The sequence below is a fragment of the Pelophylax lessonae genome, assembly GCF_965119305.1.
Source record: "Pelophylax lessonae genome assembly, chromosome: 4".
In the NCBI taxonomy this organism is placed as follows: domain Eukaryota; kingdom Metazoa; phylum Chordata; class Amphibia; order Anura; family Ranidae; genus Pelophylax; species Pelophylax lessonae.
This window is the reverse complement of record NC_138771.1, coordinates 408,964,952-408,992,804: the sequence shown is the minus strand read 5'-3', so window position 1 is coordinate 408,992,804 and position 27,853 is coordinate 408,964,952. Positions and strand designations below refer to the sequence as shown.

The 27,853-nt window shown below is 46.7% G+C and overlaps 1 protein-coding gene across 4 annotated transcripts in view; it reads left to right on the top strand.

Moving 5' to 3' along the window:
- The first annotated feature begins 809 nt into the window (after positions 1-809).
- The window catches only part of MACROH2A1 (macroH2A.1 histone), a 183,189-nt gene continuing 156,145 nt past the window's right edge, over positions 810-27,853 (top strand). For all 4 annotated transcript variants that reach the window (XM_082257167.1, XM_082257165.1, XM_082257166.1 and 1 more), the window contains exon 1: positions 810-976. The gene's annotated coding sequence lies outside the window, so the exon portion shown is untranslated. The remainder of the gene's footprint in view (positions 977-27,853) is intronic.

Here is a 27,853-nt window from a genome sequence, read left to right as displayed (position 1 = left end):
TTTTGGGGAGTTTTTCTGCTCTAGGATCAGCTCTCAAAACGCCCAACAAGACAAATCCTATTCATTTCAATGGCCCCTCTTCACATCTGAGCGTTTTCACGCTGTGAGCAAAACGCCCTACGCTCAACAAAGTACATGAGCTTCTTTTTGGGCAGATTACAGGCGTTTTCCATTGGTCTCTATTCAATCTAAAAACGCCTGCACAAAAAACGCCTGTAAAAACGCCTGTAAATAGCGGTAAAAATTGCGGTAAAAAACCGTGCGAAAACGCTACGCTCAGGTGTGAATGTAGCCTTAAGCACTGGGTGGATCCATTCCTCACTGGGCAGAACGGACTCCGTCGGGCACACCGCCCATGTGAAAGGAGCCTTATTTAGGATGGCCACGACCAGAAATGCTACGGGGTGTTTTTGAAAATGATTTCTCAGCAAAATAAAGCATGGAGACATGGATGGGGGAGATTGCTTTGAATAATAGAAATGAATGAAATAGTATTCTTGGTATGTGGTTCTCAGATGCAGTGCATGGGGAAAGGTCCATTTTAGGAAAGTAAAGTGTCTTTTTAGTCAGCATTAGGCTGGCACATATCTCCTGACTCCTGTCAGGCTCTGACCCCAGCCAGCAGTCAGTGCAGTTCTCTATTTGCAGCTGTTTCCTCCAAGCACTACTTGTGTACAGTGCTAGACAAAGTATGGACATATTGCTGACCAATGGAAGTCCGCTTTGTATTTTACCAATGAGGAAGACTTTGACCGGCCAATAGAGGAGTGCGTTACACCGCCGGAGCACAGTTGTAGGGGAGAGAAGGAGATATTTCTATTGCTCTGTCTTCTCTGACAGACCGTGTACAGTAGAAGATGGGATGTGACGCTCCGGGCCGCGGTGGATTGTGGGATGTCACAGACACAGCCTAGTCTTGTCAGCTCATACAGGAATTGAGAACACACAGAGTAGACATATTGCTGGGAGCTGGACTGTAAGTACATGACATGCACTGGAGGGGGCATTGCTAGAGCTGGGAGACCAGCTGTCACACGTGTGCTGTGTAATGGGGGGTTATAGACGAGTACAATAACACCTGCTTAGTGTAATCCAGGAGAAGCTTCCTGCACCTGTTTCCCTTCTCACTATGGCGCTGTCATAGGCGGATCGCACCCAGCACCACCGACTTCTACTTAGATCTCTATGTAGAGGAGATGTCAGAGGATCACCGATCTGTATGACAGGGAGCTGAGCAATCAGGGTTCATCGTCTGCAATAAGTCTATAGAAATACAACAAACAGCTGGGTGCTAATCTAATGTAATGTAATATAGAATGGAACACTGATACAAGCCTGTGAATGTAGGGTTTATGGAAGACAATGTTTATGACAAGTTACTTTGTATAATGATGTCATCTTATATACATACAGGTGCATCTCATAAGATTAGAATATCATCAAAATGGTCATTTATTTCAGTAATTCAATTCAGAAAGTGAAACTCCTATGTTTATTATAGATGTGTTACATGCAGAGTGATATATTGAAAGCATTCTTTTTCTTTTCATTTTGATGATTCTGGCTTACAGCTAGTGAAAACCCAAAATTCAGTATCTCAGAAAATTAGAATATTTTATAAGATCAATAAAGAAAAAGGATTTTTAATTCAGAAATGTTGGCTTACTGAAAAGTATGTCCATGTACAGTATAGTACAGGGTATGCAGTCAATACTTGGCCGGGGCTCCTTTTGCATGAATTACTGCATCAATGTGGTGTGGCATGGAGGCGATCAGCCTGTGGCACTGCTGAGGTGTTATGGAAGCCCAGGTTGCATTTATAGTGGCTTTCAGGTAATCTGCATTGTTGGGTCTGGGGTCTCTCATCTTCTTCCTGACAATACCCCACAGATTCTCTATGGGGTTTAGGTCAGGCAAGTTTGTGGGCCAATCAAGCACAGTGATACCATAATCATAAAATCATTAAACCAGGTAATGGTACCTTTGGCAGTGTGGGCAGGTGCTAAGTCCTGCTGGAAAATGAAATCAACATCTCCATAAAGCTGGTCAGCAGAGGGAAGCATGAAGTGCTCTGGAATTTCCTGGAAGGGGGCTGCTCTGACTTTAGACTTGATAAAACTCAAGGGACCAACATCAGCAATGACATGGCGCCCTACGGACCAACACCAGCAATGACACAGCACCCTACGGACCAACACCAGCAATGACACAGCTCCCTACGGACCAACACCAGCAATGACATGGCTCCCTACGGACCAACACCAGCAATGACACAGCTCCCTACGGACCAACACCAGCAATGACACAGCTCCCTACGGACCAACACCAGCAATGACATGGCTCCCTACGGACCAACACCAGCAATGACATGGCTCCCTACAGACCAACACCAGCAATGACATGGCTCCCTACGGACCAACACCAGCAATGACACAGCTTCCTACGGACCAACACCAGCAATGACACAGCTCCCTACGGACCAACATCAGCAATGACATGGCGCCCTACGGACCAACACCAGCAATGACACAGCACCCTACGGACCAACACCAGCAATGACACAGCACCCTACGGACCAACACCAGCAATGACACGGCTCCCTACGGACCAACACCAGCAATGATATGGCTCCCTACAGACCAACACCAGCAATGACATGGCTCCCTACGGACCAACATCAGCAATGACATGGCTCCCTACGGACCAACACCAGCAATGATATGGCTCCCTACAGACCAACACCAGCAATGACATGGCTCCCTACGGACCAACACCAGCAATGACATGGCTCCCTACAGACCAACACCAGCAATGATATGGCTCCCTACAGACCAACACCAGCAATTACATGGCTCCCTACAGACCAACACCAGCAATGACATGGCTCCCTACGGACCAACACCAGCAATGACATGGCTCCCTACGGACCAACACCAGCAATGATATGGCTCCCTACAGACCAACACCAGCAATGACATGGCTCCCTACGGACCAACACCAGCAATGACATGGCTCCTTACATTTTGAATTTCATTTGAAAATCAAGGTCCCAGAGTCTGGAGGAAGAGAGGAGATGAACAGCATCCAAGTTGTATGAGGTCCAATGTGAAGTTTCCACAGTCTGTGATAATTTGGGGAGCCATGTCATCTGCTGGTGTTGGTCCACTGTTTTTTATCAAGTCCAAAGTCAGCGCATCCCAAATATAATCAAGGGCAACACGGTTACATACATTAAAGTGGAGCTCCACCCAAAACCCCTTCCACTGCCACAGTTGGCACTTTTTGGGGAGGAGTGGGTACCTGGTTTTGACAGGTACCTTCTCCCACTTCCTGGTAAGATCACGCAGATTTGCATCATGTCTGGCACCTCCTCCCCCTGCTGCATTCTGGGACCTAAATGTGTCCCAGAAGATGACTGGACTATTCAGAAAGCGCAGCATGACTCTTGCATGCGCAGTAGGAAACTAGCTGTGAAACCTGAAGGCTTCACTGCCAGTTTCCCTTACTTGCAATAGCGGGCGCCTGCTACCGAAGCCGATGGATGAATCGGCCTGGGGGTGCCGACAACGCGGAATCTCTGGACAGGTAAGTATTTCTAGCTGCTGACTTTTATTTTTATTTTTTTTACAGGTTAGAACTCCACTTTAAAAGAAAAGTATGAGAATTAAAAAAAAGCCCTCATTCACAACAGTGCGATTTGTCATGTAATTTAATAGTCGTGATATGACAAGTTGCATCCCATTGCCGGCAATGGAACCAAAGTCGCAGCGACTTTGAAAAAGGTTCCTGCACTGCTTTTTTTCCAATTTCCTTGCGACTTGCATAAACTTCAGTTATACAAAGTCCTAAGCCACAATTCAATCGGAGGTGCAAGTTTCACTGTTCTGCGGCTTTGAAATCATGAAATCGCACTGAAGTAGCACGATTTAAAAGCCACACTGGTGTAAACCAGGGCTTAGGCTTCATTTACACGGCCGTAAAAATGGTACTGATTTTATTACACGTGTTTTCTATGTGAAAAATAATCAGTAATATACTTGCCCATAGATGTGTTTAACCACTTAAGTCCCAGAGGATTTGGCTGCTCAAAGACCAGGGCCTATTTTGCGATTCGGCACTGTGGGATTTTAACGGACGTGCGACGCTGTACCCAAATCTTGCATTATTACACAGGAGATGAGCTGTACTGTGTACTTTGCCCCGCCTTCGCCCGCCTCCGCCCCGCCTCCTCTCAGTGAGCTGTACTGTATGTATTGTATTGAGGCCGTGCTCCGCCCCGCCTCCGCCCCGCCTCCTCTCAGTGAGCGAGGACTGAAAGCATTATATCCTCACTGAGCTCACTGAGAGGAGGCGGGGCGGAGGCGGGGCGGAGCACGGCCTCAATACATACAGTACAGCTTACTGAGAGGAGGCGGGGCAGAGGCGGGGCAGAGCACGCAGTACAGCTCATCTCCTGTGTAATAATGTGAGATTTCATGCCCTGAGATACATCCCAGCACACCCTGCGAATCGCCGAATGACGTAATCGCCGACCTGACCCGGAAGTGAGGAGAGGATGAATAAAGCAGAAAATAAGGTATTTACTAGCAAAAAAAAAAACAAACTTTCCATTGGTAAAAGTCGTTTTAAAAAGGGGATTACATACATCTAAAGTTACTAAAATGGGTGGAACTCCACTTTAAGTGACTGACCTAGTACCTACAAAGTACCTTAATATACATAACTTTGTTGTCTTTACTCCTATAGTATTGCATTTTATTATATAATTACAGTATGTGTGTCTATTCATCCACTTTCTCTTTGTTCACACCACCGCAGCAGGGAACAATGAAGGAGGAGCCATTAACACACTTCCTGTACTGAGCAGCTGTTCCGTGAAAAAACCATACCCGTGAGAAAACCATACCCTCGTCACTTCCGGTGCACCTACGGAGGGTATGGATTTATCACGGTAGTGTGTTTAACGTTTCACTTGTGGCGGTTACATTAAAACAGCTCCTCTGCAATATAAGTCATCTCCGCACCTACCCCTCTCACTTCCCTGATCTCGGCTAATAAATATAAAAGCGGATCACGGAGCCGAGATCTCCGTCATTTACATTTCATACACCCGCCACCGCTTTTATATTTATTAGCCGACATCTGGGAAGTGACAGGGATAGGAGCGGAGATGACTCATAGTGCAGCCGACCTGTTTTATGTAACCGCCGCAAGTGTAACATTACTTACACTACCGTAATAATTTCATTCCCTCCGAGCATGCGCACTTGTCAACTTCTCTGCTGTTCTATGATGTTTCCGGGGCTCTGAGCATGCGCACTCCTACTCTGCTCAGCTGTTTCGGACAGGAATTGACGAGGGTATGGAATTCTAACGAGGTATGGTTTTCTAACGTTACACAGCGTTGTCACCCTAGGAGAGGAAGTGTGTCAGGACTACATAACGGAAAGAGATGTTTTTTGATTCATAGAGATAGCAGGGAACATTGATAACTGATAACCTTGCAGAGGCAGAAATTACAGAAACGTATTAGCTCACAATTGAACTGGTTGAACTAGATGGACTTGTGTCTTTTTTCAGCCAGACTAACTATGTAACAAGATTCTTGCTGGGTAAACAACTGCAGGATATAGCTGGATAGTGTATGGAGCTTTTCTATTTGTGTTCTATTGGTTGAAGTAGGTGGAATAGGTGGGTAGGTGGAAAAGGTGGAGTAGGTGGAATAGATGTACACTTTCAATGGTATAATTGACAGACCCAAAGGAAGCAAATAAGATATATTTATTGTAAGCATTACATACACTTTAACTGCCCTGTCTACTTATGTTTTTGTGATGTGTCCCATTGGAGAGATTTCTCGACACTTCTTGTCCTGGAGACACACCAGGAAGTGAGAGGAAATGTCTACAATCTGAGAGGAGTTTCCCTTTAGGCAGTTGTCTCTACAATATCAGAAGACCTCAGCTCTTGTTACAACTGATAACTTTCTAACAATAGCCATCAGGATAAATAGAGGAGTGAATCTATCTGGCAGGGGCATAGCAAAAAATGCCTAACAGAGGCGCTACACCTTCCCTACCAAAACTAAAAAAAATACGTTTTGATATACATACATCCAATTACACTGTTTCATTTTTTTTTTTTGATTGACAATTTTTATTAAATGTTTATTTTTTTTTCTAAACCTAAAAGGAGAAGAATAACAAACACTGGAAAAATTGCAAGAATCCAATAGCAATCCCTAGTAGAGTACATACATTAATACACTTAAGTACCGAATGAAGCCTTCAAATCTGCAGCTAAGGTCAGCTACCATTTAGTGGGTAAACTCCAGGAAGATCAATCAAACTAGTTGAAGTACATCAGATGCCAGCTGGGTTCATATATAAGAAATCCAGAAAGCAGCGGGGAAATGAGGGACGGAGAGATAGAAAGACAAAGCAAGTCACTCCTGGGTATAGAAAGTGTCAAGACCGTAAGTGGAGGAGGGTCCATAGAAGCTCATGGAGGATCTTCTCTAAGATGCCATGGTTCCAAAACCGCATGGTGACGGTCTACCTTATCAGCCAAACATGCCGTTAGGAACTCCTAGTGTAGAGCTTGGTTGCACTGTTTTAACACACACATTGCAACACACATGTGTCTGACTTTTCAAAAATAAGACATGGCTGTTTGTTTTGTTTGTGCTCTACAAAGTTGTTAGACATGTGCAGAATGGAAAACTGTGTTTAGTTTCTTTTGCACATCCGTCAAAATTAAGAATAACTGGTTGTTAAGGAGTGGGCCAGGAAGCCAGCTACTGCCTCCCTAACAAGCAACAACTCACCAGTTGTCTGCAGGTTTCCCCACCAATGAATGTAAAAAAAGAATGCCGTCAATGAAAAATTCAAAAAGAAAATGGTGTGCCCCTCCCTCCCAAAAATCCATACCAGATCCTTATCCGAGCATGCAGCCCAGAAGGTCAGGAAAGGGGGGTACGAGCGATCACCCCCCCCCCCTCCCGGACCAACCATACCAGGCTACATACCCTCAACAAGGTCCTATTTTCCACAACCCTGGTAGGTGGTTGTGGGGGTCTGTGGGCGCCCCCCTCCCATGTGTAAAAATTAAATAAAAACACAACACACGTTTTTGACAATTCCTTAAATAATCGAAAAAAAAAAAAAAAGTCCCCCATCGCCAATTATGCCGCCTGCCTCCACCACCATACTCTAGCACATGGGAGGGGGATGCCCACAGACCCCCCACAACCACCTACCAGGGTTGTGCAATGAGGACCTTGTTGAGTGTATGTTTTTTGTAAGTGACAGTAATCTATTGATTACTACACTTGCCTGGGTGGGGTGGGCTGGGTGGAGGAGTTAAACGCAGGTGCTGGCAGGAATCAGTGCTGATCGTGCAAACACCGCGTTTTGGGAACCCTAAACTATGGGGACGCTAGTATAGTTATGATCAGATCAGATATCGATCTGTTCAAACACTATACTAGTAATGGAATTGTGTGTGTGTGTGTATGTGTGTGTGTGTGGTAATCAAGGGGTTATTTCTAACCATGCGCCGGGGATCTGCGCTATCTTAGACTGACGCTAACACTAGCTAATGTCACCTGTGTCACTAATATTAGTGATCAGAAAAAAAACTGTACACTATAAAAGTGACACTGTGACAGGGCAATGAAGGGGTTAACTGGGGGTGATCAGGGGAGGATCAGGGGGTTAAATCTTTATGGGGGGGGGGGTGGCGGGGACCCTAAACCTCCTTGGGACAAAAAGAAAGTCACAATCACACTAATAAAAAATACAATATAACACTATATTACGTGTGTATTAGTGTGCGATGTGACAGGGAGGAAGGGGTTATCTGGATGTGATCAGGGGGGATCAGGGGGTTAAATCTTTATTGGGAGGGGGTGGCGGGTTTCCTAAGTATAAAAGGAACGGCGGCAAGCGCTAAACTTGGTCACAAGTCACACTTATAGGGGTATATAGAAAATGTTATATACTGTATACAGTGTGTGTTGTGACAGGGGGTGTAGGGGTGATCAGGGGGGGATCAGGGGGTTAAATCTTTATTGGGGGTGGGTGGCGGGGACATCTGTGCAGGAACTCACACAGATGTCTGTGAAATCGCCTCCGAAGTTGGACTGAAATGCCGGTTTTAAATTGCGCAAGTTCAGCTGATGCGGTGTAATGTTAAAAAACACTACCCCATGAAAATTCCCTACCCTCCGCAGCTGTGAGCATGCGCAGTGGGAAGTAGCTCGGCTGTTGAATGACATACCTGCACAGGAAGTGACGAGGGTAGGGAATTTTCACGGGTATGGTTTTTTCACGGAACACCCCCATGAGAACAGCAGCAGAGTTATGAATGATGGCAGAGAGATCTTGGTGTTCAGTGTAATATGCCATGCATCATGTTTGCCACTCTGAGAATACAAATAGCTATTTTGTGAACTACATCTTATTGTTTCTAAAAGGAATGCATGAACTGTACTCTCATTCAGTCTGAAATAGTAATTGTGCAATGGACACGTCCAGACTTGTTTAAATGTGTTTACAATTTAAGATGGCATGAGTATGTATGTACAGCTGTTGCAGGTTTCACCTAGCATTTCCAAACTCCGGTTCACACTACCGCGACCAGAAAGTCGCCCCATGAAGGAACGACTTTTTAGCGTGACTTTGAAGAGACTTGTTTAGAGACGTGTAAGCGACTTGTAAGAGACTCAATACATGTCTCTTATTTACTCTCTTTTGGTCTGTTATATAGGTCATTGAGAATGTTTTGTTTTAATATTTTTTTTATGTATTTAAGGTACTTATACAGCGCTGACAATTTATGCAGCACTTGTATGTGTGTATATATATATATATATATATATATATATATATACAGTATATACACACACACACTATATTAGCAAAAGTATTGGGATGCCTGCCTTTACACGCACATGAACTTTAATGGCATCGCAGTCTTAGTGCGTAGAGTTCAATATTGAGTTGGCCCACCCTTTGCAGTTACAACAGCTTCAACTCTTGTGGGAAGGCTGACAAGGTTTAGAAGTGTGTCTATGGGAATGTTTGACCATTCCTCCAGAATCGCATTTGTAAAGGTCAGGAACTGATGTTGGAAGAGAAGGCCTGGCTTGCAGTCTCCGATCTAAGTTCCTCCACCCCAAACTCTCTCATCCATGTCTTTATGGACCTTGCTTTGTGAACTGGTCAAAATTATTTGGTGGAGGGGAGATTATGGTGTGGAGTTGTTTTTTAGGAGTTGGGCTTGTCTGCTTAGTTCCAGTAAAGGGAACTCTTGAGGCGTCAGCATACCAAGATATTTTGGACAATTTCTTGCTCCCAACTTTGTGGGAACTTTGTGGGAACAGTTTGGGTATGGCCCCTTCCTGTTCTAACATGATTCCGCACCAGTGCACAAAGCAAGGTCCATAATTACATGGATGAATGATTTTGGGGTGGAGGAACTTGACTGGCCTGCACAAAGTCCTGTCTTCAACCTGATAGAACATCTTTGGAATGAATTAGAGCGGAGACTGCGAGCCAGGCCTTCTCGTCCACATCAGTGCCTGACCTCACAAATGCGCTTCAGAAAGAATGGTCAAACAATCCATAGACACACTCCTAAACCTTGTGGACAGCCTTCCCAGAAAAGTTGAAGCTGTCATAGCTGCAAAGAATGGGCCAACTCAATATTGAACCCTACGAATTAAGACTGGGATGCCGTTAAAGAGGTTGTAAACCTCAAAATTAAAAAAAAAAAAAAAAACACCTGAAAGACAAACACATAATGAGCTAGTATGCATCGCATACTAGCTCATTATGATATACTTACCTTAGAACGAAGCCTCACAGTGCCAACCGCGCACCTCTCTCACGGGTGACATGTTTGGTCGCCCTTCTTCCGGGTTTGCGGCATCCGGCCATCTGATTGGCTGGAGCTGCGATGACGTCCCTCCCGTGCATGCGCGCGGGAGCCGATGGTCACGGCACAGGGCTCTGAAGGAACGGCCTGGCTGCATGCAAAGTAAATATCTCCTAAACGGTACATGTTTAGGAGATATTTACAGTACCTATAGGTAAGCCTTATCATAGGCTTAGCTATAGGTAAAAGTTGCAGAGGAGGGTTTACTTCCTCTTTAACCACTTAAGCCCCGGAAGATTTTTCCCCCATTCCGACCAGGGGGTATTTTGCGATTCGGCACTGCGTGACTTTAACGGACAATTGCGCGGTCGTGCGACGCTGTACCTAAACGAATTTGGCGTCCTTTTTTTCCCACAAACAGAGCTTTCTTTTGGTGGTATTTGGTCACCTGTGCGATTTTTTGATCACGCGCTATAAACAAAAAAAGAGCGTCAATTTTGCAAAAATAACAATATTTTTCACATTTTTTTATATGAAATTCCCCCCCAAAAAAATGTAAAAATCAAAATTTTTTAACATTTTCGGCCAATTTGTTTTATGCTACCTATGTTTGGTAAAAAAAATCGCAAAAAGCGTATTTTGATTGGTTTGCGCAAAAGTTATCGCGTTTACTAACAAAGGGAAAGATTTTTGTCATTTTTGTTGTTTTTTTTTAACGCGTAATGGCGGCGATCTGCGATTTTTTTTGCGCTACTGCGACATTGCGGCGGACAGATCGGACCCTTGACTGACATTTTTTACACTTTTGGGGTTACCAGTGACATTACTGCAGTAATCAGTGCTATATATATGCACTGTTACTGTAAAAATGACACTGGCAGTGAAGGAGTTAACTGTATTGGAGAGGGAGGGGTTAAGTGTGTCCTAGGGCCGTGCTTCTAACTGTGATTGGCTGTGGCTTCAGCTGTAAGGACACTGATCAATGGATCTACATAGTAGATCCATGTGATCAGTGTCTTTGCAGCGAGGAGAATGACAGGCAGCTTGTTTACACTTGCCTGACATTCTCCCTCTCCCCCGCCGATCGCCGAGTGGCCGGCGGACATCGGGTCCGCTGGTCACACGCGCGGGGGGGTCCTTGACCACGCGGGAGCGCGCCTCCGGGGGCGCGCGTTCGCTCCCTAGACCCTCACAAGCAAGCAACGTAGCCCTACGTTAGTTTGCCTGTGAGGGGCTGACCGCCGACGTAGATAGTCGTGCGGCGGTCGGCAAGTGGTTAAAGTTCATGTGCGTGTAAAGGCAGGCATCCCAATAGTTTTGGTAATACAGTGTGTATGTATGTATATATATATATATATATATATATATATATATATATATATATATATATATATATATATATATATTAGAGCTGTGCGATTCTAGATAAAATGAGAATCGCTATTTTTTTGCTTAGAATAAAAATCACGATTCGCTCACAATTCTCGGGGTAACATCATCTTTTACATTATACAAAAAAATTGGGCTAACTTTACTGTTAAGTTTTTTTTAAATTCATTAAAGTGTATTTTTTTTCCAACAAGCTGCATTTGAAAGACTTCTGCACAAATACAGTGTGACATAAAAGATTGCAACGATCGCCATTATATTCTCTAGGGTCTCTGCAAAAAAAAAAAAAAAAAAATGTATATATATATATATATATATATATATATATATATATATATATATATGTTTGGGGGTTCTAAGGCCTCATGCACACGGGACGTTATAAAAAACGTGCTGCAAAGCTAGTTCTGACGCCGGGAAAAAGCAGCTGTTAAACGTGCTTTCAGTAGCTTTTTCCATTGGCGTTATTGCACGTTTGGCCACGTTGCTTTTAGCAGCATTTTTTCTGCCTCCATTCAAAATCAATGGTTCCCTATGGGAGCCTATTGATTTGAATGGAAGGCGCACCGCAAGTTGGTTAAGGATGATGTGAGAATCTTGAGGGGGAACTCCACACCAAAATGGGAACAAAAACTGCCTGGGGGTCCCCCCCAGGCCCTTCGGGTCTGGTATGGAATTTGAGGGTAGCCCCATGCTTAAAAAACGACGTGGGGTCCCCCCCCAAAATCCATACCAGACCCTTATACGAGCATGCAGCCCGGTAGGGCTGGAAGGGGGAGGGGGCGAGCGAGCGGCCCCACCCCCCCTGGACCATACCAGGCCACATGCCCTCAACATGGGGGGGTGTTGGTGCTTTGGGGCAGGGGGAGCTCTGCACCCCCAACCCCAAAGCACCTTGCCCCCATGTTGATGAGGACAAAGGCCTCATCCCCACAACCCTGGCCGGTGGTTGTGGGGGTCTGCGGGCAGGGGGCTTCTCTGTATCTGGAATCCCCCTTTAACAAGGGTGGCCCCCAGATCCCGGACCCCCTCCCTATGTTATGTGAATGGATATGTGGTACACTGTACCCCTACCCAATCACCCCATAAAAGGCAGTGTATGTAAATAAAGACTGGAGACGTTTTGGAAAGTTTATTAAAAATCTTCATCCGGTCTTCTCCACTCTGGTCTTCTCCCCCTCCGCTCTTCTGCTGTTCTCCCCCTCCGCTCTTCTGGTCTTCTGCTCTTTTGCTGTCCGCTCTTCTGCTCTTTTGCCCTCTTGCCCTTGGCTCTTCTTCTTCCTCCGGTCCTCCTTAGACGATATCTCCGGTGATTATGCCGGTCTCCGGTCTCTGCAGCTTGTTATATAGCCATTGTGGGCGTGGCCGCCCGGTGACGTCATCAGGAGACCCCCGCCCCCTCGTCACAGATGACGTCATTCGTTTTTTCAGCGTGGGGCTACCCTCAAATTCCATACCAGACCCGAAGGGCCTGGTTTGGAACCTGGGGGGGACCCCCACGCAGTTTTTATTCCCATTTTGGCATAGAGTTCCCCCTCAAGATTCTCAGAGCGCAAGTCGCACCGCAAGTCGGATTATCCTGATCCGACTTGCGGTGCGCCTTCCATTCAAATCAATAGGCTCCCATAGGGAACCATTGATTTTGAATGGAAGAAAAAAAATGTATAACGTGGCTGAACGTACGTTCATTCGGTCGCGTTCGGTCGCGGTTTTGCATTTGAAACGCCGGTAAACACACTTTCGAACGCAAATAATTGCGTTCCAAAAAACGTCCCTGAACTCAACTGCCTGCAAATGACTGTAAACAACCCTGTGTACATGGACATATAACATAGAGGTGGGTTCAGGGGCTTCTGAAAAAAACGCCCAACTGCTCCTAAACGGCCATTTACAACGTCCCGTGTACATGGAGCCTTAGAAGTTAAACTGCCCTCACTTACAGAGGAAGTTCATTCCTTTGATTTAAAATAAGGAAATGATACATTGTAAAACATTGTACTTAATGTTATCTAGCTTGCTTAACAATGTTGATAAACATTTGCCAGAGGACATGCTGTTTTGAGATCGTGAGGGGGGATCGAGATCACAATTTTTTTAACGATTAATCGTGCAGCTCATATATCTATATACACACAGTGAATAAAATATGTATTGAATACATCATTTCTCTTACGTCCTCCGACAGTCGCCGCCACTTCATATTCATCACTAATGGGGTTATTGACCTTTGCTCCGCAGGAGTAGCTAGGCAACAAAATAGTTAATATCAAAGCTTTTAGCATATCCCACACCTAGGGGGTGGTCCCCTCAGTCAATACCTCCCTGCTTCCTGCATTCCCAACTCAGTTTCTAATGCCTAGCTTAGGAGTAGGCTGGCTGTTCCTGTGCTGGGGCTCTCAGTCTCAGCTTCTTTTCTCTTTTTGATTTTATTTGGAGTTTTTTTTTCTCTTTCTTTTACTTAGCTGTTTATTTTCAGCATTAGTTAGCTTCTTCTGATGAAGATGATCGTGCGGAGCTGGGTCTCGGACTGGCCACCCTGGATCCCAGGGCTCAGGGCCAGGGGCTTCCCAGCCTGCCATCGAGCGTTCAGTACAGGTTTCCCTGGCACATTGAACGACCCATCCCTGTTCGCTGCAGGGATGCTATCTGTGAGGTGGCTACCTCACTGGACACCATTGCGGTTTCGCACCGCAGTTCCATTGCGTCACGGCTGCGACACTCCCTGTCCTCAGTACAGCGGTTTGGTCGCTGGAACAGGCTCCCCACGCCATCCGGACTGGTAAGTGTATCTCTATGTGGGGACCTGTCTATTGGGTGTCAGTCTGGGACTGTGTGACCCTGCATGTCTGTGTGGCTGCTGAGCTCCCTGTCAGTTCCTGTGTGGAATTACTGCCCGTGTGTGGGCTGCGAGGGGGGCTCTCCTGCTCTGCTGAGTGCATTCATGAAGCAGTCTGGTTTTGGACATGCTGTGCGGCGATCGCTGCGGCGATCCGCCATTTTTTTGCGGCAGAATGATGGTGGCCGGTCCTGTGTGGTAAGGCGCGGCGTTTTGGCGCCAAACGTCGCCGTTTATGCGCCAAACACCGCCATTTTGGCGGCGATCAATCAGGCCCCATGTCGGCGCTATTTTCTATTTGCCTATGAAGTCCTCAGCCGAGCGGCCATGTTTGTGTAGCCTTACATAGGCTTTACAGGGGCGGTCAGTCATTGCATCACTTCCTTTTGCTCTGGGACAGCGATCTGTGGCAGCAGCCTGTGTGATCTCTCCAGGTTTTTACCTTTCCATTTTCCTGTATTCCTTGCCTAGTGTTCTTATCCCTGTGGGGGTCGGTGTATTCAGTGGGTGCGGTGGGCTACGCTCGCCACGATCTTAAAGGGGCAGTACTCCTTTTTTTCCTAATACTACTGGGGCATGGATTCTCAGGATTGCAAGTTTCCTCCCGCCTTGGTGGGGGGCCAAGGGGCTGCTGCTTCCCCCAAGGGGGCTGATCTGGCTACTATTGTAGCAAATTTGGCTGCTCAGGTGCAGATGCTGGTGGCTGATCGATCCACAAAACGGCCCAGAGTGTCTATTTCCTCTGATTCAGAGGGCGATGGGGCTGCTATGGCTGGAGTGCCCTTCTCAGGGTCTCACTCATCTCTAGACCTTGTGGGGTCTGAGGGGGAGGCTGAGGTGGAAGGGGTTGATAATTCTCCCCCTGGCTCGTCTGAAGAGCTTGCACTCATGGATGAGTTGGTTGCTTCTATCAAGCAAACGCTGCATTTGCAGGATGAACCATGTCCTCCTGTTTTGATGTCCTCTTATGGGACGCAAAGGAAACGCAAAACATCGCAGGTTTTTCCTTGCTCTACGGAATTTCAGCGCGCGGTTGATGAGTAATGGCGCAATTTAGAAAAGCCTTTTGCTGTGCCGAGTAGATTCAGGCTGCGTTATCCATTTACACCCGCCACTGATGAGCGCTGGTGTGTGCCGCCTCAGGTGGATCATGCAGTGGCGATTTTAAATAAATCCACTGCGATCCCTGCTGAGGATACCCCGGTGTTCCGGGACCCTACGGACAGGAGATTGGAGTCTCTGGCCCGTCATTCTTATACGGTTGCTGGCTCTATGCTGAAGCCGATTTTTGCTTCCATTATGGCAGCCCAGGCTATTGCGGATTGGACGCAGGTGCTCGGGCTCACCCTGGTGGCTGACTCTGCCCCGCCGACAATTTTGGCTATGGTGGATCAGATTCATCAGGGTGTCATGTATTTGTGTGATGCGGACTTAGATTTGGTCCCTTTGGCTGCGCGTCTTTCAAGTGTGGCGGTATTGAGCCGTCGCCTGATATGGCTGAAATGTTGGTCTGTTGACCAATCTTCTCGCAAGACTTTAGCTAATTTGCCCTACGCGGGATCTCGCCTTTTTGGCGAATCTTTGGATACTCTAATAAAGGGTATTTCTGGGGGTAAGAGCACTCTCTTGCCCCAGACTCACAAGAATAAGTTTGTTCGTGGTAAGAAGAATGCCTCGTTTAGACCCTCTCAGGGGTCCTTTCGTGCCTTTCGGTCGCACTATAAGGGCAAGCCCTTCAAGGGCCAAGGCTCCCAGAAGAAGCCGTGGACGGGTAAGCAGAAGTCCGGCCAGTCCGGGTCCGCTGCCCATAACAATACGGCCTGAAGGGACGCCCTCACCCAGTTCTGGGGTGGGGGGACGTTTGCTCAGTTTTCTTCAACCCTGGCTGGACCGCATTCGGGACAGGTGGGTTCAGGAAATCGTTCGATCTGGTTACAAGATCGAGTTTCTCTCTCGGCCGGCGGGCAGATTTTCCCCCTCAAACCTTCAGCTGACTCCGGAGCGCTTGCGGGATCTGCACCTGGCGGTGCGGGACCTGCGGGCCCAGGGAGTGGTTGTTCCAGTGCCTCATCGGGACAGATTTCGGGGGTTCTAATCCAATCTGTTCACTGTGCCCAGAAAGGAGGGCAAGGTACGTCCGATTCTGGACTTGAAAGCTCTGAACCACTTTGTGCGGGTTCGCAAGTTTCGCATTGGAATCCCTGCGCTCGGTGGTGGCTGCCCTGGTTCCGGGGGAATTCATGGCCTCCATCGATTTGAATGATGCGTATCTTCACATTCCAATTTTCGAGGGTCACCAGAGGTACCTTCGATTCGCCATTGCGGAGGATCACTACCAATTTGTGGCGTTACCCTTCGGTCTCGCTTCGGCTCCGCGGGTTTTCACCAAGGTGCTTGCGCCGGTCCTGGCTTTACTGAGAGCCCAGGGCATCTCTGTCTTGGGGTATCTGGACGATATCTTGATTCGGTCTGCGACCAGTCAGGGCCTGGTGGATGACCTGTCCATCACGATGCAGACTCTGCAGGAGTTCGGTTGGACGATAAATTTCCCAAAGTCAACGTTGTGTCCGTCCGTTCGTCTTCCCTACCTGGGAATGATACTGGACTCTGTTCAAGCGAAGGTCTTCCTGCAGGAAGACAAGCTCCGGACACTTCAGGACGAGGTCAGGTCCCTCAGGGACAATCAGTGCTCGTCCCTCCGGACAGGTATGATGTGTCTGGGATTGATGGTCTCGGCTTTCGAGGCGATTCCCTTCACCCAGTTTCACACACGGGATCTTCAGGCGGAGGTCCTGGCCAAGTGGGACGGGCGTCCGCAATCTCTGGATCTGCGGATTTCGTTGAGCCGCCTCTCCCGAAGGGGTCTTTTGTGGTGGCTCCAGTCCCCGGCGGTGACGGGGGGCAAGTCTTTTCGTCCTTTGTCGTGGACAGGTGATCACCAATGATGCCAGCCTGTCGGGCTGGGGTGGTGTCCTGGGCGTTCTGTCTGCCCAGGGAACTTGGTCGGGGGAGGAATCCTCCCTTCCGATCAACATTCTGGAATTGCGAGCAATACATCTCTGCCTTCTGCTTTGGACGGACAGGCTTCAAGGCTGTCCGGTTCGGGTGCAGACGGACAATGCCACAGCGGTGGCCTACATCAACCACCAAGGGGGCACCAGGAGTGCCCGAGCGGCTCGGGAAGTGGCCGACATTCTGTCTTGGGCCGAGACGCACGTCCCGGCGATAACGGCGGTTCACATTCCGGGAGTGGAGAACTGACAGGCGGATTATCTGAGTCGCCAGACCCTGGACCAGGGAGAATGGTCCCTTCACCCGGATGTCTTTCAGATGCTGTGCGCGAAGTGGGGGTCCCCAGATGTGGACCTGTTCGCGTCTTGTCTAAACAACAAGGTGGAAAGGTTCGTAGCAAGGACGCGCGATCCTCGGGCAGACGCCTCAGACGCGTTAATGACGTCCTGGAGTCAGTATCGTCTGATGTATGCCTTTCCGCCGATTCAGCTGCTGTCCAGGTTCCTTCGCAGGTTGGCCTCGGAACCGCGCACGGTGATTCTGGTGGCACCGGACTGGCCTCGCCGGTCTTGGTACGCAGACCTCGTGAATCTGGCGGTCGACGCTCCGTGGCGTCTGCCTCTTCGAGAAGATCTCCTGTCTCAAGGACCGATCTTCCATCCTGCTTTACAGTCGCTGGCTTTAACGGCCTGGCTGTTGAAAGCCAGGTTCTGAAGGATAGGGGTCTCTCCCCTGAGGTCATTCCCACTTTGATCAAGGCTAGAAAAGCCTCTTCGGGGAAGATTTACTACCGTACTTGGAAGGCATATTTTGCCTGGTGTGAGTCCAGGGGGTATTCCCCTCGCTCGTACTCGGTATCGAGAGTGTTGGCTTTCCTCCAAACTGGAGTGGACCAGCGTTTGGCGTTGGCCACGATTAAGGGTCAGATTTCTGCGCTGGCCGTTCTTTTTCAACGCCCTGTGGCGTCTAATTCTTTGGTTAACACCTTTGTTCAAGGGGTGCGTCACTTGGCTCCTCCTCGGAGGAATCCTTTACCTTCATGGGACTTGAACCTTGTTCTGTCCGTATTGCAACATGCTCCCTTTAAGAAGCTCAGGGAGATCTCGTTGTCTCTCTTGTCTAAGAAGGTTGCCTTTTTGGTGGCAATCACTTCGGCTCGCAGGGTATCGGAGCTGGCGGCCTTGTCCTGCAGCTCTCCCTACTTGGTGATTCACCTGGATAAGGTGGTCTTACGACCTAACCCTTCTTTTCTTCCGAAGAGGATCTCGGAATTTCACCTCAATGAGGACATTGTCTTGCCTTTGCTTTGCGCGAAACCTAAGCATCCAAGGGAGGTGACTTTGCATTCCTTGGATGTTGTTAGGGCGATCAGGGTTTACCTGTCATCGAAAAAATCCTTTCGCAAGTCGGACTCTCTTTTTGTTCTTCCAGAGGGTCCTCGGAAGGGCATGGCTGCGTCGCCTGCGACCATCGCCAAATGGATCAGGCAGACCATTGTGCAAGCCTATGCTTTGAAGGGGAAGGTTCCCCCTTTCCCTGTGAAGGCGCACTCTGAGGTCTCTGAGTACGTCTTGGGCCTATCGTCATCAGGCTTCTGTGGCCCAGGTGTGTAAGGCGGCGACTTGGTCGTCAGTTCACACCTTCTCAAAATTCTACAAGGTGGATGTTCAGGCATCAGCGGATGCTTCCTTTGGCCGCAAGGTTCTTAGTGCGGCAGTGCTTTAGGTCCCCTTGGTTTGGGTCCTTGGCTGTTGGGATGTCTTTATCACTAGGTTACTTGTTTTCTTGGGTTGTTGCTCCTGTTGAGCACGTTTTTTTCCTGTTGCCCAGTTGGTTCTCTTACCTTGGTAAGGTTCTTTTCTCTGATGTGGGTACTGCGTTGCTTTAGGCGCGGCTGCTTTTTTTCCCACCCCTCATGTCTACACTGCTATGGGACGTCCCCATTAGTGATGAATATGAAGTGGCGGCGACTGTCGGAGGACGTAAGAGAAAACGGAATTTTTGTAAGATCTTACCTGTAAAATTCCTTTCTCTGAGTCCTCCGACAGTCGCCGCCCCCGCCCCTCTTTTGGGGTTTGTTTATGTACTCTACTGCTATGCTACTGAAACTGAGTTGGGAATGCAGGAAGCAGGGAGGTATTGACTGAGGGGACCACCCCCTAGGGGTGGGATATGCTAAAAGCTTTGATATTAACTATTTTGTTGCCTAGCTACTCCTGCGGAGCAAAGGTCAATAACCCCATTAGTGATGAATATGAAGTGGCGGCGACTGTCGGAGGACTCAGAGAGAGGAATTTTACAGGTAAGATCTTACAAAAATTCAGTTTTTTCTAGGTAAATATATTTCTAAAGGTGCTATTGACATTAAATGTTCACCACGTGACGTAACAATCCATACATACAAAGAAACCCAAATAAATAAGTTCAGAAATTAAGTTATGTGTAATAAAATGGAATGACACAGGGGAAAAGTATTAAATGGAAGAAAGGGAGGTGCAAAAAGGCATGGAAAGCCAAGACATCAGTTGAAATCTATCAGAAATTAGAAAGCAATCCTGCCCCTTGTCAGTGAAAATTAATATCAGCTGGTTCAGTCTTAACTGATGGCCTATAAAAAGGCATCTCATTGCCAGCATGTGGTGAAAATGTCATGTCAGTAGCATCTTTAGAAAAATATTTGCCTCGAAAAATGGTTAAGTGTTCAGGATTATTTTACTCGCTGTGTGTGTGTGTGTATATATACCGTATATACTCGAGTATAAGTCGACCCGAATATAAGCCGAGGCCCCTAATTTTACCAAAAAATGTAAAACTTATTGACTCGAGTATAAGCCTAGGGTGGGAAATGCAGCAGCTACCCGACCCAACTGGACCACCACGAGACACAAAACAGGGGCTGCCGGCATGGCACAGGAGATGGCGCAGGTCATGGTATAGGCATGGCACAGGTGATGGCACAGGTCATGGTACAGGCATGGCACAGATGATGGTATAGGCATGGCACAGGTGATGGTATAGGCATGGCACAGGTCATGGTGCAGGCATGGTACAGGCATTGCACAGATGATGGTATAGGCATGGCACATGTGATGGTATAGGTATGGCACAGGTCATGATACAGGCATGGCACAGGTCATGGTACAGGCATGGCACAGGAGATTGTATAGGCATTGCACAGGTGATGGTATAGGCATAGAACAGGTGATGGTACAGGCATGGCACAGTATGTACAGGCATGGCACAGTATGTACAGGCATGGTACAGTAGGTATAGGCATGGCACAGTATGTACAGGCATGGCACAGGAGATGCAGTGCTGCGGGCATGGTACAGGAGAATGTCCTGTACCATGCCTGCAGCACTGCATGAGGAAATGCAGGGGCTGCGGAGGAGTCTCACTTACCTGTTGGTGAGGTGCCTTCGATTTAAAAATTGCGCCGCCAATACGCCACCGCGAATGCGCCGCCAATGCTCGGGAAAGCCCGTACACGTTCGGCTATTCCCGTGCATGCGGCGCATGCACGGTGACACGTCGGCGCCGGGAGGCGCCATTTTTAAAAAGACAGTGACTCGAGTATATGCCGAGGGGGGCTTTTTCAGCATGCTAAAAAACTCGGCTTATACTCGAGTATATACGTTATATATATATATATATATATATATACATATATACAGTGCCTTGCGAAAGTATTCGGCCCCCTTGAACTTTGTGACCTTTTGCCACATTTCAGGCTTCAAACATAAAGATATAAAACTGTAATGTTTTGTGAAGAATCAACAAGTGGGACACAATCATGAAGTGGAACGAAATTTATTGGATATTTCAAACTTTTTTAACAAATAAAAAACTGAAAAATTGGGTGTGCAAAATTATGCAGCCCCCTTAAGTTAATACTTTGTAGCGCCACCTTTTGCTGCGATTACAGCTGTAAGTCGCATGGGGTATGTCTCTATCAGTTTTGCACATCGAGAGACTGAAATTGTTGCCCATTCCTCTTTGCAAAACAGCTCGAGCTCAGTGAGGTTGGATGGAGAGCATTTGTGAACAGCAGTTTTCAGTTCTTTCCACAGATTCTCGATTGTATTCAGGTCTGGACTTTGACTTGGCCATTCTAACACCTGGATATGTTTATTTGTGAACCACTCCATTGTAGATTTTCCTTTTTGTTTTGGATCATTGTCTTGTTGGAAGACAAATCTCCGTCCCAGTCTCAGGTCATTTACAGACTCCATCAGGTTTTCTTCCAGAATGGTCCTGTATTTGGCTCCATCCATCTTCCCATCAATTTTAACCATCTTCCCTGTCTCTGCTGAAGAAAAGCAGGCCCAAACCATGATGCTGCCACCACCATGTTTGACAGTGGGGATGGTGTGCTCAGGGTGATGAGCTGTGTTGCTTTTACGTCAAACATAACGTTTTGCATTGTTGCCAAAAAGTTTGATTTTGGTTTCATCTGACCAGAGCACCTTCGTCCACATGTTTGGTGTGTCTCCCAGGTGGCTTGTGGCAAACTTTAAACAACACTTTTTATGGATATCTTAAAGAAATGGCTTTCTTCTTGCCACTCTTCCATAAAGGCCAGATTTGTGCAGTATACGACTGATTGTTGTCCTATGGACAGAGTCTCCCACCTCAGCTGTAGATCTCTGCAGTTCATCCAGAGTGATCATGGGCCTCTTGGCTGCATCTCTGATCAGTCTTCTCCTTGTATGAGCTGAAAGTTTAGAGCATGGGTGTCCAACCTTTTGGCTTCTCTGGGCCACATTGAGTGTAGAGAAATTTTCTCAGGCCGCATATAAAATATATACTACAGTAAGGTATATAAAGTAATAAAACGCTGCTGCGCCCTTCCCGTGCTGTCGCGCTCCCCCCCCCCAGCACTAATTTAACACAACTAGTGGATGATCCCCTCCGAGGCAGCCTCTGCCTACAGTTAGTTGGAAACCTCTGTGGCTGTGCCCCGGACTAGACTTCCTTCCTCCCCAGCAAAAAAAAATAAAAAATGTCAGGGGGCAGTGGGCCGCATTGCCTGTGGTTCCGGGCCGCAGGTTGGACATGCCTGGTTTAGAGGGACGGCCAGGTCTTCGTAGATTTGCAGTGGTCTGATACTCCTTCCATTTCAATATTATCACTTGCACAGTGCTCCTTGGGATGTTTAAAGCTTGGGAAATCTTTTGTATCCAAATCCGGCTTTAAAGCGGTTGTATCCCGCTTTTTGACACTTTTACCTACAGGTAAGCCTATAATAAGGCTTACCTGTAGGTACAAATAATATCTCCTAAACCGGCACGGTTTAGGAGATATTTACAGTGCATGCAGCCGCTCGCGCGAGCGGCGCATGCGCTCTGAAGGTCCGGGGGGACCTTCAATTAAGTTGCCGGGAGCTTGCCGGAAAAATCACTCCCGCGCGCATGCGCGGGAGTGACGTCATCGCGGCTCCGGCCAATCAGCGCGCTGGAGCCGTCTCTTCCGGCCAATCAGCGCGCCGGAGCCGCCGAACCCGGAAGAGACGACGAGGGATCATGGCAGCGCCCGCATCGATGTCCGGGGGTCCGTGTCGGGGCTTCGTTTTAAGGTAAGTTAAACATAATGGGCTAGTATGCGATGCATACTAGCTCATTATGCCTTTGTCTTGCAGGTTTTTTTTTTTTTTTTTATAGGGTTTACAACCGCTTTAAACACAACAACAGTATCTCGGACCTGCCTGGTGTGTTCCTTGTTCTTCATGATGCTCTCTGCGCTTTAAACGGACCTCTGAGACTATCACAGTGCAGGTGCATTTATACGGAGACTTGATTACACACAGGTGGATTCTATTTATCATCATTAGTCATTTAGGTCAACATTGGATCATTCAGAGATCCTCACTGAACTTCTGGAGAGAGTTTACTGCACTGAAAGTAAAGGGGCTGAATAATTTTGCACGCCCAATTTTTCAGTTTTTTATTTGTTAACAAAGTTTGAAATATCCAATAAATTTCGTTCCACTTCATGATTGTGTCCCACTTGTTGATTCTTCACAAAAAATTACAGTTTTATATCTTTATGTTTAACCACTTAAGCCCCGGAAGATTTTACCCCCTTCCTGACCAGGGGGTATTTTGCGATTCGGCACTGCGTGACTTTAACGGACAATTGCGTGGTCGCGCGACGCTGTACCTAAACGAATTTGACGTCCTTTTTTTCCCACAAACAGAGATTTCTTTTAGTGGTATTTGATCACCTGTGCGATTTTTTGATCATGCGCTATAAACAAAAAAAGAGTGTCAATTTTGCACAATATTTTTCACATTTTTTTATATGAAATTCCCCAAAAAAATGTAAAAATCTAAATTTTTTAACATTTTCGGCCAATTTGTTTTATGCTACATATGTTTGGTAAAAAAAAAAAAATCGCAAAAAGCGTATTTTGATTGGTTTGCGCAAAAGTTATCGCGTTTACTAACAAAGGGAAAGATTTTTGTCATTTTTGTTGTTTTTTTTAACGCGTAATGGTGGCGAATTTTTTTTTTTGCGGTACTGCGACATTGCGGCGGACAGATCGGACCCTTGACCGATAATTTTTGACACTTTTGGGGTTACCAGTGACATTTCTACAGTAATCAGTGCTATACATATGCACTGTTACTGTAAAATGACACTGGTAGTGAAGGGGTTAACTTTTTTTAGAGGGAGGGGCTGTGTGTGTCCCTAGGGGCGTGATTCTAACTGTGATTGGCTGTGGCTTGAGCTGTAGAAACAGTGATCAACGGTCCTACATAGTAGAACCGTATGATCACTATTCCTACACAGGGGAGAATGACAGGCGGCTTGTTTACATCAGCCGCCTGCCTTTCTCCCTCTCCACCCGACGATCGCGAGTGACCGGCGGACATCGGGTCCACCGGTCACACGCGCGGGGGAGTCCGTGACCGCGCAGGAGCGGGAGCGCGCCTCCGGCGGTGCGCGCTCGCTCCCCAGAGCCTCACAGGCTAGTGACGTACCCATACATCACTTTGCCCGTGAGGGGCTGACCGCCGCAGTATATGTACTTGCGGCGGTCGGCAAGTGGTTAAAGCCTGAAATGTGGCAAAAGGTTGCAAAGTTCAAGGGGGCCGAATACTTTTGCAAGGCACTGTATGTATGTATATATATATATATATATATATATATATATATATACAGTAAAACCTTGGTTTGAGAGTAACTTGGTTTAAGAGCGCTTTGCAAGACAAGCAAAATTTTCAAATAAATTTTGACTTGATATACAAGCGATGTCTTGATATACAAGTAGCCTCAAGTCACAGCTAAGTATAAAAGAGAAGAGAGGCGCCTCTAAGTGTAGCAATATGGTTACATTTAATGAAGGTACAACTTTTAGCAATTCACATGGTTGATGATTGGAACAGACACATCTAAGGATTCAGGCATCCGGGGTAAAGCTGTCCACATAGGAGCATCCTCCGCACCGCCATCTACGTCATCCCTTCCATGCTGCCCCTCGCTTTCAGATCTCTTTACTGCAGGGTGGTCTTCCCGTTCAGGATTACAGACTGCCAGCTGGCGGTGCAGAAAATAGTCTATGTGGACAGCTTTACCCTGGATGCCTGCATACTTAGATGTGCCTGTTTTATTCATCAACCATGTGAGTTGCTACTTGTTGTACCTTCATTAAATGGAACCATATTGCTACACTTAGAGGCGCCTCTCTTCTCTTTGATACTCTATAGCTCCTGCTGGATTTTGCTTCTAATCCCCTTATGGAAGTGGCTATTTGTGGATGGACATTTTATGCAACCTATCGCAATGCTATAATCTTTTTATATGGAATATAAACTGAAGGACTTATGAATAAATGGTTGTGGAACGAATCATTTGAGTTTCCATTATTTCTTATGGGGAAATTCGCTTTGATATAAGAGTGCTTTGGATTACAAGCATGCTTCCGGAACGAATTATGCTCGCAATCCAAGGTTTTACTGTATATATATATATATATATATATATATATATACAGTATCTCATAATAGAAGTGAGTACACCCCTCACATTTTTGTAAATATTTGATTATATCTTTTCATGTGACAAAACTAAACAAATGACACTTTGCTACAATGAAAAGTAGTGAGTGTACAGCTTGTATAACAGTGTAAATTTGCTGTCCCCTCAAAATAAACACACAGCCATTAATGTCTAAACCACTGGCATGAAAAGTGAGTACACCCCTAAGTTAAAATGTCCAAATTGGGCCCAAAGTGTCAATATTTTGTGTTGTCACCATTATTTTCCAGCACTGCCTTAACCCTTTTGGGCATGGAGTTGACTAGAGCTTCATAGGTTGCCACTGGAGTCCTCTTCCACTCCTCTATGAAAACATCACAGAGCTGGTGGATGTTAAAGACTTTGCGCTCCTCCACCTTCTGTTTGAGGATGCCCTAGAGATGCTCAATAGGGTTTAGATCTGGAGACATGTTTGGCCAGTCCATCACCTTTACCCTCAGCTTCTTTAGAAAGGCAGTGGTCATCTTGGAGGTGTGTTTGGGGTCGTTATCATGTTGGAATACTGCCCTGCGGCCCAGTCTCCGTAGGGAGGGGATCATGCTCCGCTTCAGTATGTCACAGTACATGTTGGCATCCATGGTTCCCTCAATGAACTGTAGCTTCCCAGTTTCGACAGCACTCATGCAGCCCCAGACCATGACACTCCCACCATCATGCTTGACTGTAGGCAAGACACACTTGGCTTTGTACTCCTCACCTGGTTGCCGCCACACGCGCTTGACACCATTTGAACCAAATAAGTTTATCTTGGTGTCATCAGATCACAGGACATGGTTCCAGTAATCCATGTCCTTAGTCTGCTTGTCTTCAGCAAACTGTTTGTGGGCTTTCTTGTGTATCATCTTTAGAAGAGGCTTCCATCTGGGATGACAGCCATGCAATGCAATATGCGGTAGGGCTGAACGATAGTCGATGTAATATAGTGCTGCGGGCGTGGGCGATAGTCACATTGCCTAACATACGATAGTAGGCATAGGCAGGGAGAAGTCGGGAGGACTCACAGTGGTTGTAGAAGGTAGCAGAACACAGCCCGACATCCGTCCCACACACGTACAGTCTGCCTGCCTGCAGCTAGTTCTCCTGACGGAGCGGTGAGCAGCGCGCCGTGAGCAGCTGCACAGCTAACCAATCACGCGTGCCTGCACACCTGATTGGTTCGCTGTGCCGCTACTCACGACGTGATTGGTTTGCTGTGCCGCGCTCACCGCTCGGTCAAGAGAACTAGCTGCAGGGCGGCAGACTGAACATGTGGGACGGATGTCATGCCGGACTGTGTTCTTCTACCTCCTACCACCACTGTGAGTCCCGACTCTGCCTAATCCACACTGTCAGTGTCTTCTGCATTCCACCCAGTTAAATATCGCGATATATATATAGTTGAAAAACAAATATCGCAATGTACTTTTTCCCCCAATATCATGCAGCCCTAATATGCAGCATTTGGTCTGAGCATTGACAGGCTGACGCCCCCACCCCTTCAACTCCTGCAGCAATGCTGGCAGCACTCATACGTCTTTCCCAAAGACAACCTCTGGATATGATGCTGAGCACGTGCACTCAACTCCTTTGGTCAACCATGGCGAGGCCTGTTCTGAGTGGAACCTGTCCTGGTGAAACGCTGTATGGTCTTGGACACTGTGCTTCAGCTCAGTTTCAGGCTCTTGGCAATCTTCTTATAGCCTAGACCATCTTTAAGTAGAGCAACAATTTTTTTTTTCAGATCCTCAGAGAGTTCTTAGCCATGAGGTTCCAAGTTGAAATTCCATTGACCAGTATAAGAGAGTGAGAGAGATAACACCAAATTTAACACACCTGCTCCCAATTCACATCTGGGACCTTGTAACACTAACAAGTCACATGACACCGGGGAGGGACAATGGCTAATTGTGCCCAATTTGGACGTTTCCAATTAGAGGTGTACTCACTTTTGTTGCCAGAGGTTTAGACATTAATAGTTGTGTGTTGAGTTATTTTGAGGGGACAGCAAATTTACACTGTTATATAAGCTGTACACTCACTACTTTACATTGTAGCAAAGTGTAATTTCCGCAGTGTTATCACATGAAAAGATATAATAATATTTATAAAAATGTGAGGGGTGTACTCACTTTTGTGAGATACTGTATATGTATATACAGGTGAATCTCAAAAAGTTATTTTATTTCAGTAATTCAATTTAAAAAGTGAAACTCATATATTATATAGATTCATTATACACAAAGTGATATCTTTCAAGCATCTCTTTCTTTTAATTTTGATGATTATGGTTTACAGTTAGTGAAAACCCAAAATGCAGTATCTCAGAAAATTAGAATATTACATACGACCAATATAAAACAAGGATTTTTAATTCAGAAATGTTGGCTTACTGAAAAGTATGCCCATGTACAGTATAGTATGCATTCAATACATGGTCGGGGTTCCTTTTTCCATAAATTACTGCATTAAAACTGCGTGGCATGGAGGCGATCAGCCTGTGGCACAGCTGAGGTGTTATGGAAGCCCAGGTTGCTTTGATAGCAGCCTTCATCTCCTCTGCATTGTTGGGTCTGGTGTCTCTCACCTTCCTCTTGACAACACCCCACAGATTCTCTATGGGGTTAAGGTCAGGCGAGTTTGCTGGCCAATCAAGCACAGTGATACCATGATCCTTAAAATAGGTATTGGTACTTTTGGCATTGTGGGCAGGTGCTAAGT